This window comes from Lucilia sericata, unplaced genomic scaffold, assembly GCF_015586225.1.
Source record: "Lucilia sericata isolate MDLA Ls3-8-SP2 unplaced genomic scaffold, ASM1558622v1 Contig000709F_arrow, whole genome shotgun sequence".
Lineage (NCBI taxonomy): Eukaryota > Metazoa > Arthropoda > Insecta > Diptera > Calliphoridae > Lucilia > Lucilia sericata.
The window spans coordinates 201750-212172 of NW_023994712.1; the positions used below are offsets into that span (position 1 = coordinate 201750).

General features: G+C 26.1%; 1 long non-coding RNA gene across 2 annotated transcripts in view; it reads left to right on the forward strand.

Moving 5' to 3' along the window:
* The window catches only part of LOC119607573, a 53173-nt gene extending 43150 nt beyond the window's left edge, over positions 1-10023 (forward strand). The window contains exon 4 of one of the 2 annotated variants that reach the window (XR_005231737.1): positions 9928-10023. This is a non-coding gene — a long non-coding RNA (uncharacterized LOC119607573). The remainder of the gene's footprint in view (positions 1-9927) is intronic. The other variant, XR_005231738.1, reaches the window with a different exon arrangement.
* Positions 10024-10423: the final 400 nt, after the last annotated feature.

The window sequence follows — 10423 nt, forward strand, 5'->3', positions numbered from 1 at the left end:
GCTATGTTAAATTTTTAAAACGACCTATTTCTTCATTTGAGTTCCGATTTAAAAAAAATTTCGTATATAGAATCTCCTCATCGAGCACTATAAAAAATGTCGTCGTAGCAGTAAATTATCTCTTATAGTTTAGGAGATATTCGCATTTGAATATTAAAATTTTAAAATTTTTACCGTCCTTACTTTAGTTTTTTTGATAATAGCAGGTCCAAATATTTCCGATTTTCGCCATTTTTTTTTATTTGCTTAACAACAAGTTTATATACCAAGCAGTGAAAGAATTATGTAAAAAGCATGACTGAGTCCAAAGTTATAGGCATTTAAATTTAAAAAATTAAAAAAAGGCGATTTTTTGTCATTTTTTTGGGAAAAAAGTATCTTTTTCTTTTTAAGTTATCTAAAAAGTTTCTAAGAAGATGTATATAGAATTTATACTTTTTGGAAAGCTGACTTTACATAAAATACGATAAATGAAACAAAACCTAAAAATTTTTGATACCGAGGGGACCAGGTCCATCCAAAAAAACCCTATTTTTTATGGAAAATTAAATTTTGAGCAAAAATTCTCAAATCGCATAGTCGATATCAAATTATAGTGACCTGTTTTATATGACCCAATAAGTTCTTAATCATTTTGTAACGGGTTTCGATAACCCCGCCCCTGGTATGGATATAATAGGCAAAAAACCAAAAAATCCCATTTTTGGGATTTTTTAAAACTTTTTTGGGAATTCCGGGATTTCTAGTAAGAAAATTCGAAATTTTTATTTAATTTTGGATTTTGAGTAAAAAAATCTACCTAAATGTAAAATTTCATCAAAAAATATTCATAAATAAAATTTTTATTGCAATTTGAAAAATTTGTATCTTCGCAAAAACTGAATAAAAAACATTTTTTAATTTTTTTTTAAAAAAGTATTCCGCGAATTTTTTAATTTTCAAAAATTATATACAGTTTTGAAAAATAGACAAAATTACCTTTCCATTGATATATAACATGCCTACCTAATGTTTTTTAAGTGACAAATTAATTAGGGAAAACTCAACATCTTTTAGAAAATTTACCTAGCACTATTATTTTCATCCATATATGTAACAAATTTAAGAGTTAACCTTATGGATGAAAATAATAGTGCTAGGCAAATTTTCTAAAAGATGTTGAGTTTTCCCTAATTAATTTGTCACTTAAAAAACATTAGGTAGGCATGTTATATATCAATGGAAAGGTAATTTTGTCTATTTTTCAAAACTGTATATAATTTTTGAAAATTAAAAAATTCGCGGAATACTTTTTTAAAAAAAAATTAAAAAATGTTTTTTATTCAGTTTTTGCGAAGATACAAATTTTTCAAATTGCAATAAAAATTTTATTTATGAATATTTTTTGATGAAATTTTACATTTAGGTAGATTTTTTTACTCAAAATCCAAAATTAAATAAAAATTTCGAATTTTCTTACTAGAAATCCCGGAATTCCCAAAAAAGTTTTAAAAAATCCCAAAAATGGGATTTTTTGGTTTTTTGCCTATTATATCCATACCAGGGGCGGGGTTATCGAAACCCGTTACAAAATGATTAAGAACTTATTGGGTCATATAAAACAGGTCACTATAATTTGATATCGACTATGCGATTTGAGAATTTTTGCTCAAAATTTAATTTTCCATAAAAAATAGGGTTTTTTTGGATGGACCTGGTCCCCTCGGTATCAAAAATTTTTAGGTTTTGTTTCATTTATCGTATTTTATGTAAAGTCAGCTTTCCAAAAAGTATAAATTCTATATACATCTTCTTAGAAACTTTTTAGATAACTTAAAAAGAAAAAGATACTTTTTTCCCAAAAAAATGACAAAAAATCGCCTTTTTTTAATTTTTTAAATTTAAATGCCTATAACTTTGGACTCAGTCATGATTTTTACATAATTCTTTCACTGCTTGGTATATAAACTTGTTGTTAAGCAAATAAAAAAAAATGGCGAAAATCGGAAATATTTGGACCTGCTATTATCAAAAAAACTAAAGTAAGGACGGTAAAAATTTTAAAATTTTAATATTCAAATGCGAATATCTCCTAAACTATAAGAGATAATTTACTGCTACGACGACATTTTTTATAGTGCTCGATGAGGAGATTCTATATACGAAATTTTTTTTAAATCGGAACTCAAATGAAGAAATAGGATCGTTTTAAAAATTTAACATAGCCGAGGTGTCCTAATTTGAGGACCCCCCGCCGGGCCCCTGGTTGGCCTATAAGGTCCAAATTCAAAACCTAAACTCGACAACACCTCCTCTTTGTGCACACCAAATTTCATTAAAATCGGATTAACCGTTTAGAAGTTACCGAATTATTTCCCTCTTTTTTTTTTCCTATACCACTGTGCATTGTTAATCGGTAATTGTATGCAACAAATAAAATTCCTACACAGTTAGTGTTGTAAAAGGATTAAATCTTTTCTCGATATATTCTCGTTTTATAGAGAATTTTCGATAATTTCTTGTATTCTCTTCTTATAGAGAATTTTCGATAAATTCTTTTCTTATAGAGAATTTTCGATAAATTCTGTTGTTATAGAGAAGTTTCCATAAATTCTCTTATTATAGAGAATTTTCCATAAATTCTCTTTTTATAGAGAGTTTTCGATAAATTCTGTTTTTATAGAGAATTTTCGATAAATTCTGTTTTTATAGAGAATTTTCGATAAATTCTGTTTTTATAGAAAATTTTCGATAAATTCTGTTTTTATAGAGAATTTTCGATAAATTCTGTTTTATAGAGAATTTTCGATAAATTCTGTTTTTATAGAGAATTTTCGATAAATTCTGTTTTTATAGAGAATTTTCGATAAATTCTGTTTTTATAGAGAATTTTCGATAAATTCTGTTTTTATAGAGAATTTTCGATAAATTCTGTTTTTATAGAGAATTTTCGATAAATTCTGTTTTTATAGAGAATTTTCGATAAATTCTGTTTTTATAGAGAATTTTCGATAAATTGTCTTTTTAAAGAGAATTTTCGATAAATTCTCTTTTTATAGAGAATTTTCGATAAATTCTCTTTTTATAGAAAATTTTCGATAAATTCTCTTTTTATAGAGAATTTTCGATAAATTCTGTTTTTATAGAGAATTTTCGATAAATTCTGTTTTTATAGAGAATTTTCGATAAATTGTCTTTTTAAAGAGAATTTTCGATAAATTCTCTTTTTATAGAGAATTTTCGATAAATTCTCTTTTTATAGAGAATTTTCGATAAATTCTCTTTTTATAGAAAATTTTCGATAAATTCTCTTTTTATAGAGAATTTTCGATAAATTCTCTTTTTATAGAGAATTTTCGATAAATTCTCTTTTTATAGAGAATTTTCGATAAATTCTCTTTTTATAAAGAATTTTCGATAAATTCTCTTTTTATAGAGAATTTTCGATAAATTCTCTTTTTATAGAGAATTTTCGATAAATTCTCTTTTTATAGAGAATTTTCGATAAATTCTCTTTTTATAGAGAATTTTCGATAAATTCTCTTTTTATAGAGAATTTTCGATAAATTCTCTTTTCTATAGAAAATTTTCGATAAATTCTCTTTTTTATAGAAAATTTTCGATAAATTCTCTTTTTTATAGAAAATTTTCGATAAATTCTCTTTTTTATAGAAAATTTTCGATAAATTCTCTTTTTTATAGAAAATTTTCGATAAATTCTCTTTTTATAGAAAATTTTTGTTAAATTCTCTTTTTATAGAAAATTTTCGATAAATTCTCTTTTTATAGAAAATTTTCGATAAATTCTCTTTTTTTATAGAAAATTTTCGATAAATTCTCTTTTTTTATAGAAAATTCTCGATAAATTCTCATTTTTTTATAGAAAATTCTCGATAAATTCTCTTTTTATAGAGAATTTTCGATAAATACTTTTTTTATGGAGAATTTTCCATAAATTCTCTTTGTATGGAGAGTTTGCCATAAATTCTCTTTTTATAGAGAATTTTCGATAAATACTCTTTTTATACAGAATTTTCGATAAATTCTATTTTTATAGAGAATTTTCCATAAATTCTCTTTTTATAGAGAAGTTTCCATAAATTCTCTTATTATAGAGAATTTTCCATAAATTCTCTTTTTATAGAGAATTTTCGATAAATCCTCTTTTTATAGAGAATTTTCGATAAATTCTCTTTTTATAGAGAATTTTCGATAAATTCTCTTTTTATAGAGAATTTTCGATAAATTCTCTTTTTATAGAGAATTTTCGATAAATTCTCTTTTTATAGAGAATTTTCGATAAATTCTCTTTTTATAGAGAATTTTCGATAAATTCTCTTTTTATAGAGAATTTTCGATAAATTCTCTTTTTATAGAGAATTTTCGATAAATTCTCTTTTTATAGAGAATTTTCGATAAATTCTCTTTTTATAGAGAATTTTCGATAAATTCTCTTTTTATAGAGAATTTTCGATAAATTCTCTTTTTATAGAGAATTTTCGATAAATTCTGTTTTTATAGAGAATTTTCGATAAATTCTGTTTTTATAGAGAATTTTCGATAAATTCTCTTTTTATAGAGAATTTTCGATAAATTCTGTTTTTATAGAGAATTTTCGATAAATTCTGTTTTTATAGAGAATTTTCGATAAATTCTGTTTTTATAGAGAATTTTCGATAAATTCTGTTTTTATAGAGAATTTTCGATAAATTCTGTTTTTAAAGAGAATTTTCGATAAATTCTGTTTTTAAAGAGAATTTTCGATAAATTGTCTTTTTAAAGAGAATTTTCGATAAATTGTCTTTTTAAAGAGAATTTTCGATAAATTGTCTTTTTAAAGAGAATTTTCGATAAATTGTCTTTTTAAAGAGAATTTTCGATAAATTCTCTTTTTATAGAGAATTTTCGATTATTATCTTTTTCTAGAAAATTTTCGATAAATTCTCTTTTTTATAGAAAATTTTCGATAAATTCTCTTTTTATAAAAAATTTTCGATAAATTCTCTTTTTATAGAAAATTTGCGATAAATTCTCTTTTTATAAAAAATTTTCGATAAATTCTCTATTTATAGAAAATTTTCGATAAATTCTCTATTTATAGAAAATTTTTGATAAATTCTCTTTTTATAGAAAATTTTCGATAAATTCTCTTTTTATAGAAAATTTTCAATAAATTCTCTTTTTTTATAGAAAATTTTCGATAAATTCTCTTTTTTTATAGAAAATTTTCGATAAATTCTCTTTTTTTATAGAAAATTTTCGATAAATTCTCTTTTTTTATAGAAAATTTTCGATAAATTCTCTTTTTATAGAGAATTGAAATGAAATCCTATTTTATAGAAATTTCGAAAATCTATTTTTATAGTGAAATCTCTATAAACATCTACCAATCAGTTCATATCTTTCAATTGCCTATCCACCATAATCTTTGTAATTAAATATTTGATATGTCTGATCAATTGTAAATCGCATTTAAATATAGAAATTCTTTAGTTCAGTAATTTTTGTATGGTTTTATTTGTTGCCTTTTGATTGATTTTAATGACTTAACGAGACTATTTACAGTCCAGAATGGAAGCATAAGACGCACTCAAAAAGAAACATTTGTGATCCCATTGCAAAATTTCGAAAAAAGGGGAGAAATAAAAAGAATAAAGTTGTTTTGGGGTGCAATGAAGCAATTGCTGTTGTTACTTTATCTTCTTCTTATTGGGTCTTTTGCAATCACATTAAACAATTCTTATGCTTCCAACATGTACTCAGGCCACATTACATGGCATTACATTCTTTTGTGAATTTGTGACTTTAACGCTAAACGATTAAATGAAAATCATGTAAAGAGTGTGTTCACACAACACAACTTAAACAGCTTAACAAAATAACAACAACAACAAAAAGAACAACAGCAGCAACTAGAAAAAAGGGGGAGAAGAAGATGAGGAGAAAGAAAACAGCAACTAAAACTACAACTACATCAATGATGTGGTAAATGAAAAAGCCTCAAGTGTCAAATGTCAAATGTCAAGTAATCTGCACTTAATCATACTCAAAGCATTATAAGTGTTTTTTGTTGTTGTTGTTGCAGCAGTTACATGCCACATACGTACATACATATGTACGTACTTACATATGTATGTATGTATGTATTGAGATACGCATGTTTTACATAAACATACGCATTTAACAGAGAATATTCCCATCAGTTTTGCCTGAAGTTGAGGCATCCTTTTCAGAGAATATTATTTTCTAAATGTTTGCTAAGAATTGTAATCAATCCTTTATTGTCCCTGGGTAAACTAGAGTGTAAACACCTTAACGTATTTTTGAGTTGTAGCTTAGCAAGCAGTTATTTTACACACCAGATTAGTATATTCCTTCTAGTACTGTAACCAGTTAATTTTGTAACTATTAACATAAATCGTAGTTTAGAACATCTACAAGGAACTGCAGGGTTTTAAAGACTAAATATGCTGAATAATTAATAGCGAAGGGAACTTTATTTAAAGTATAGTTTTTGTTCGTTATAATCACAGTTTAAATTAAAAAGGGACCCCTTTTATAGATTGTTTCAATCATAGAGTGGCGCTTAGTTTAATTTTCAGTCTGAGTGATTAGTTTGAATAAACAGTTTTCAGCTTCATTTGCATTGTTCGACTTTGGCAAGAACATAACTACATAAATATTCTTTTTATAGAACATCTTCTTTTCATAGAAAATGATCGAAAAATTGTTCGTTTTATACAAAATTTTGCATAAATTTTCATTTTTTATAGAAATTTTTCGTTAAATGTTCTTTTATATACTACTAGGCTATAGACTAGACTATAGATTAGACTATAGACTAGACTATACACTAGACTATAGACTAGATATAGACTAGACTATAGACAAGACTATAGACAAGACTATAGACTAGACTATAGACTAGACTATAGACTAGACTATAGACTAGACTATAGACTAGACTATAGACTAGACTATAGACTAGACTATAGACTAGACTATAGACTAGACTATAGACTAGACTATAGACTAGACTATAGACTAGACTATAGACTAGACTATAGACTAGACTATAGACTAGACTATAGACTAGACTATAGACTAGACTATAGGCTAGACTATAGACTAGACTATAGACTAGACTATAGACTAGACTATAGACTAGACTATAGACTAGACTATAGACTAGACTATAGACTAGACTATAGACTAGACTATAGACTAGACTATAGACTAGACTATAGACTAGACTATAGACTAGACTATAGACTAGACTATAGACTAGACTATAGACTAGACTATAGACTAGACTATAGACTAGACTATAGACTAGACTATAGACTAGACTATAGACTAGACTATAGACTAGACTATAGACTAGACTATAGACTAGACTATAGACTAGACTATAGACTAGACTATAGACTAGACTATAGACTAGACTATAGACTAGACTATAGACTAGACTATAGACTAGACTATAGACTAGACTATAGACTAGACTATAGACTAGACTATAGACTAGACTATAGACTAGACTATAGACTAGACTATAGACTAGACTATAGACTAGACTATAGACTAGACTATAGACTAGACTATAGACTAGACTATAGGCTAGACTATAGACTAGACTATAGACTAGACTATAGACTAGACTATAGACTAGACTATAGACTAGACTATAGACTAGACTATAGACTAGACTATAGACTAGACTATAGACTAGACTATAGACTAGACTATAGACTAGACTATAGACTAGACTATAGACTAGACTATAGACTAGACTATAGACTAGACTATAGACTAGACTATAGACTAGACTATAGACTAGACTATAGACTAGACTATAGACTAGACTATAGACTAGACTATAGACTAGACTATAGACTAGACTATAGACTAGACTATAGACTAGACTATAGACTAGACTATAGACTAGACTATAGACTAGACTATAGACTAGACTATAGACTAGACTATAGACTAGACTATAGACTAGACTATAGACTAGACTAGACTATAGACTAGACTATAGACTAGACTATAGACTAGACTAGACTATAGACTAGACTATAGACTAGACTATAGACTAGACTATAGACTAGACTATAGACTAGACTATAGACTAGACTAGACTATAGACTAGACTATAGACTAGACTATAGACTAGACTATAGACTAGACTATAGACTAGACTAGACTAGACTATAGACTAGACTATAGACTAGACTATAGACTAGACTAGAGACTAGACTATAGACTAGACTATAGACTAGACTATAGACTAGACTATAGACTAGACTATAGACTAGACTATAGACTAGACTATAGACTAGACTATAGACTAGACTATAGACTAGACTACTAGACTATAGACTAGACTATAGACTAGACTATAGACTAGACTATAGACTAGACTATAGACTAGACTATAGACTAGACTATAGACTAGACTATAGACTAGACTATAGACTAGACTATAGACTAGACTATAGACTAGACTATAGACTAGACTATAGACTAGACTATAGACTAGACTATAGACTAGACTATAGACTAGACTAGACTAGACTATAGACTAGACTATAGACTAGACTATAGACTAGACTATAGACTAGACTATAGACTAGACTATAACTAGACTATAGACTAGACTATAGACTATACTATAGACTAGACTATATAAAATTTTCGTTAAATTTTCATTAGAAAAGTTTGGCTAAATTTTTTTTTATAGAAAATTTTCGATTAGTTTTTATATTTTAAACAAATTTTCCAAAAATTTTATAAATTCTCTTTAAAAAAGTTCCAAAAGGTTTGTATGTAAGTATAGAAAACGCTAAGTTCTCTAGTAATAGAACATTTTCCATAAATTCTCTATTTATAGAAAATTAAACAGTTGCCCTAAATATTTCTGAATGACCTTTGACTCTCAGCTTAACGGAAATATTATTTACTAACTAATAGTAAATAATCATCCATTAAAACAACTTAGAATATCTACAACATCTTGTTGTCGACCATTTAAAAAGAGCTGTTAATACAATTGTTTACATTTCCAGTTTATTTAAGATCTTTGCAATGCTTAACAGCTTCAAATTTCCTGTACAAGTGTCTGGTTAACAAAACCGCAAAAACAAAACAAACAACTATTGTAGTTATTTAGATATTTTGTATAAACAAATATCCGACTGAATGTAATGATGATGATGAGTGCATATTGTTTTACCTATTTTTTCTCCCTTTCGATTTGATGAGATCTCCACATTTTAAGTTACAAGCTGAAATAATGGTTAAATTGAAACCACAAAGAAAATTTTTTAAATATTGTAGATAAAAGTGTTCTCCAACATATACATACATAGATGAGGAGATATGTATGTGTACTTAGGAACGAATTTATTTCAGGTAAACTTATACTACTTATAGATAATACTATAATCATGCAGTATTTATCTAGCTTAATATTTTCTTTATAATAAAAAAAAAGGTTAAATATTTTGTGCAAAATATAAGAAAAGGCGAAATTTTCCTTTATCTACCTTTTTTGGGGTTTTGACGAAATTTTGCAAGTAAATGAGCAAAAAATTGTATAAATAAATTTTGTGCTTGAATGTTTTAGGGAAGAAAACAATAAGAAAAAATATAAATAGATTTATATTATATAAATACATTAAGGTAATTCATAAAAATATGTTTGCAACATTAGCAAATGCAATATTTTATTTCTTTTTTAAGCAAAAAAATTAATTTCCATTTTGTAAAATTTAAAAATTTATAAGAAAAGTAAAAAATAAATAACTTTAGCTATGAACCACCCTAATACACACATAGTATATATGTATTATATCCACTTAAGTGCTAGAAAAGTATATGTTTTTTTATATTCAATGACAATATTATTCAATTTAAACTTAAACGTATAATTTTTCCTTTTAGGATTTTATCGCAACTTTAAAACAACAGCAAAATCTTTTCGAACAACAGCTTTCTTATATTTATGTAAGTAGATTTTCCTTTTTTGTTTAATATTTTTTAATATGTTTCTCTAGTTTTAACAACTTTTACTGTTTATATATTTTCTCGAAAAAAGTTAGGAACATGAAAAAATTTACCTTTTAGCGTTAAAAAATGCTAAAAAGAAAGTAAAGTACTTCAGCATATTCATTTAATTAAAGCGGTTAAAATTTAGCAAAATCTTTTTTCTCTTCAACGCTTTTTCTTAATATTCAAAATTTTGTTTTTGTACAAAAAAAATGTATCCTAGTAAGGTAAAGAGAAATTAAATACAGAGAAATTTTCTTAGATAAATTATGTAAAATAAGTTTAACCATGATTTTAAATTAATAATAAATAAATAGTCTATAGTATAGTTTATAGTCTAGTCTATAGTCTATTCTATAGTCTAGTCTATAGTCTAGCCTATAGTCTAGTC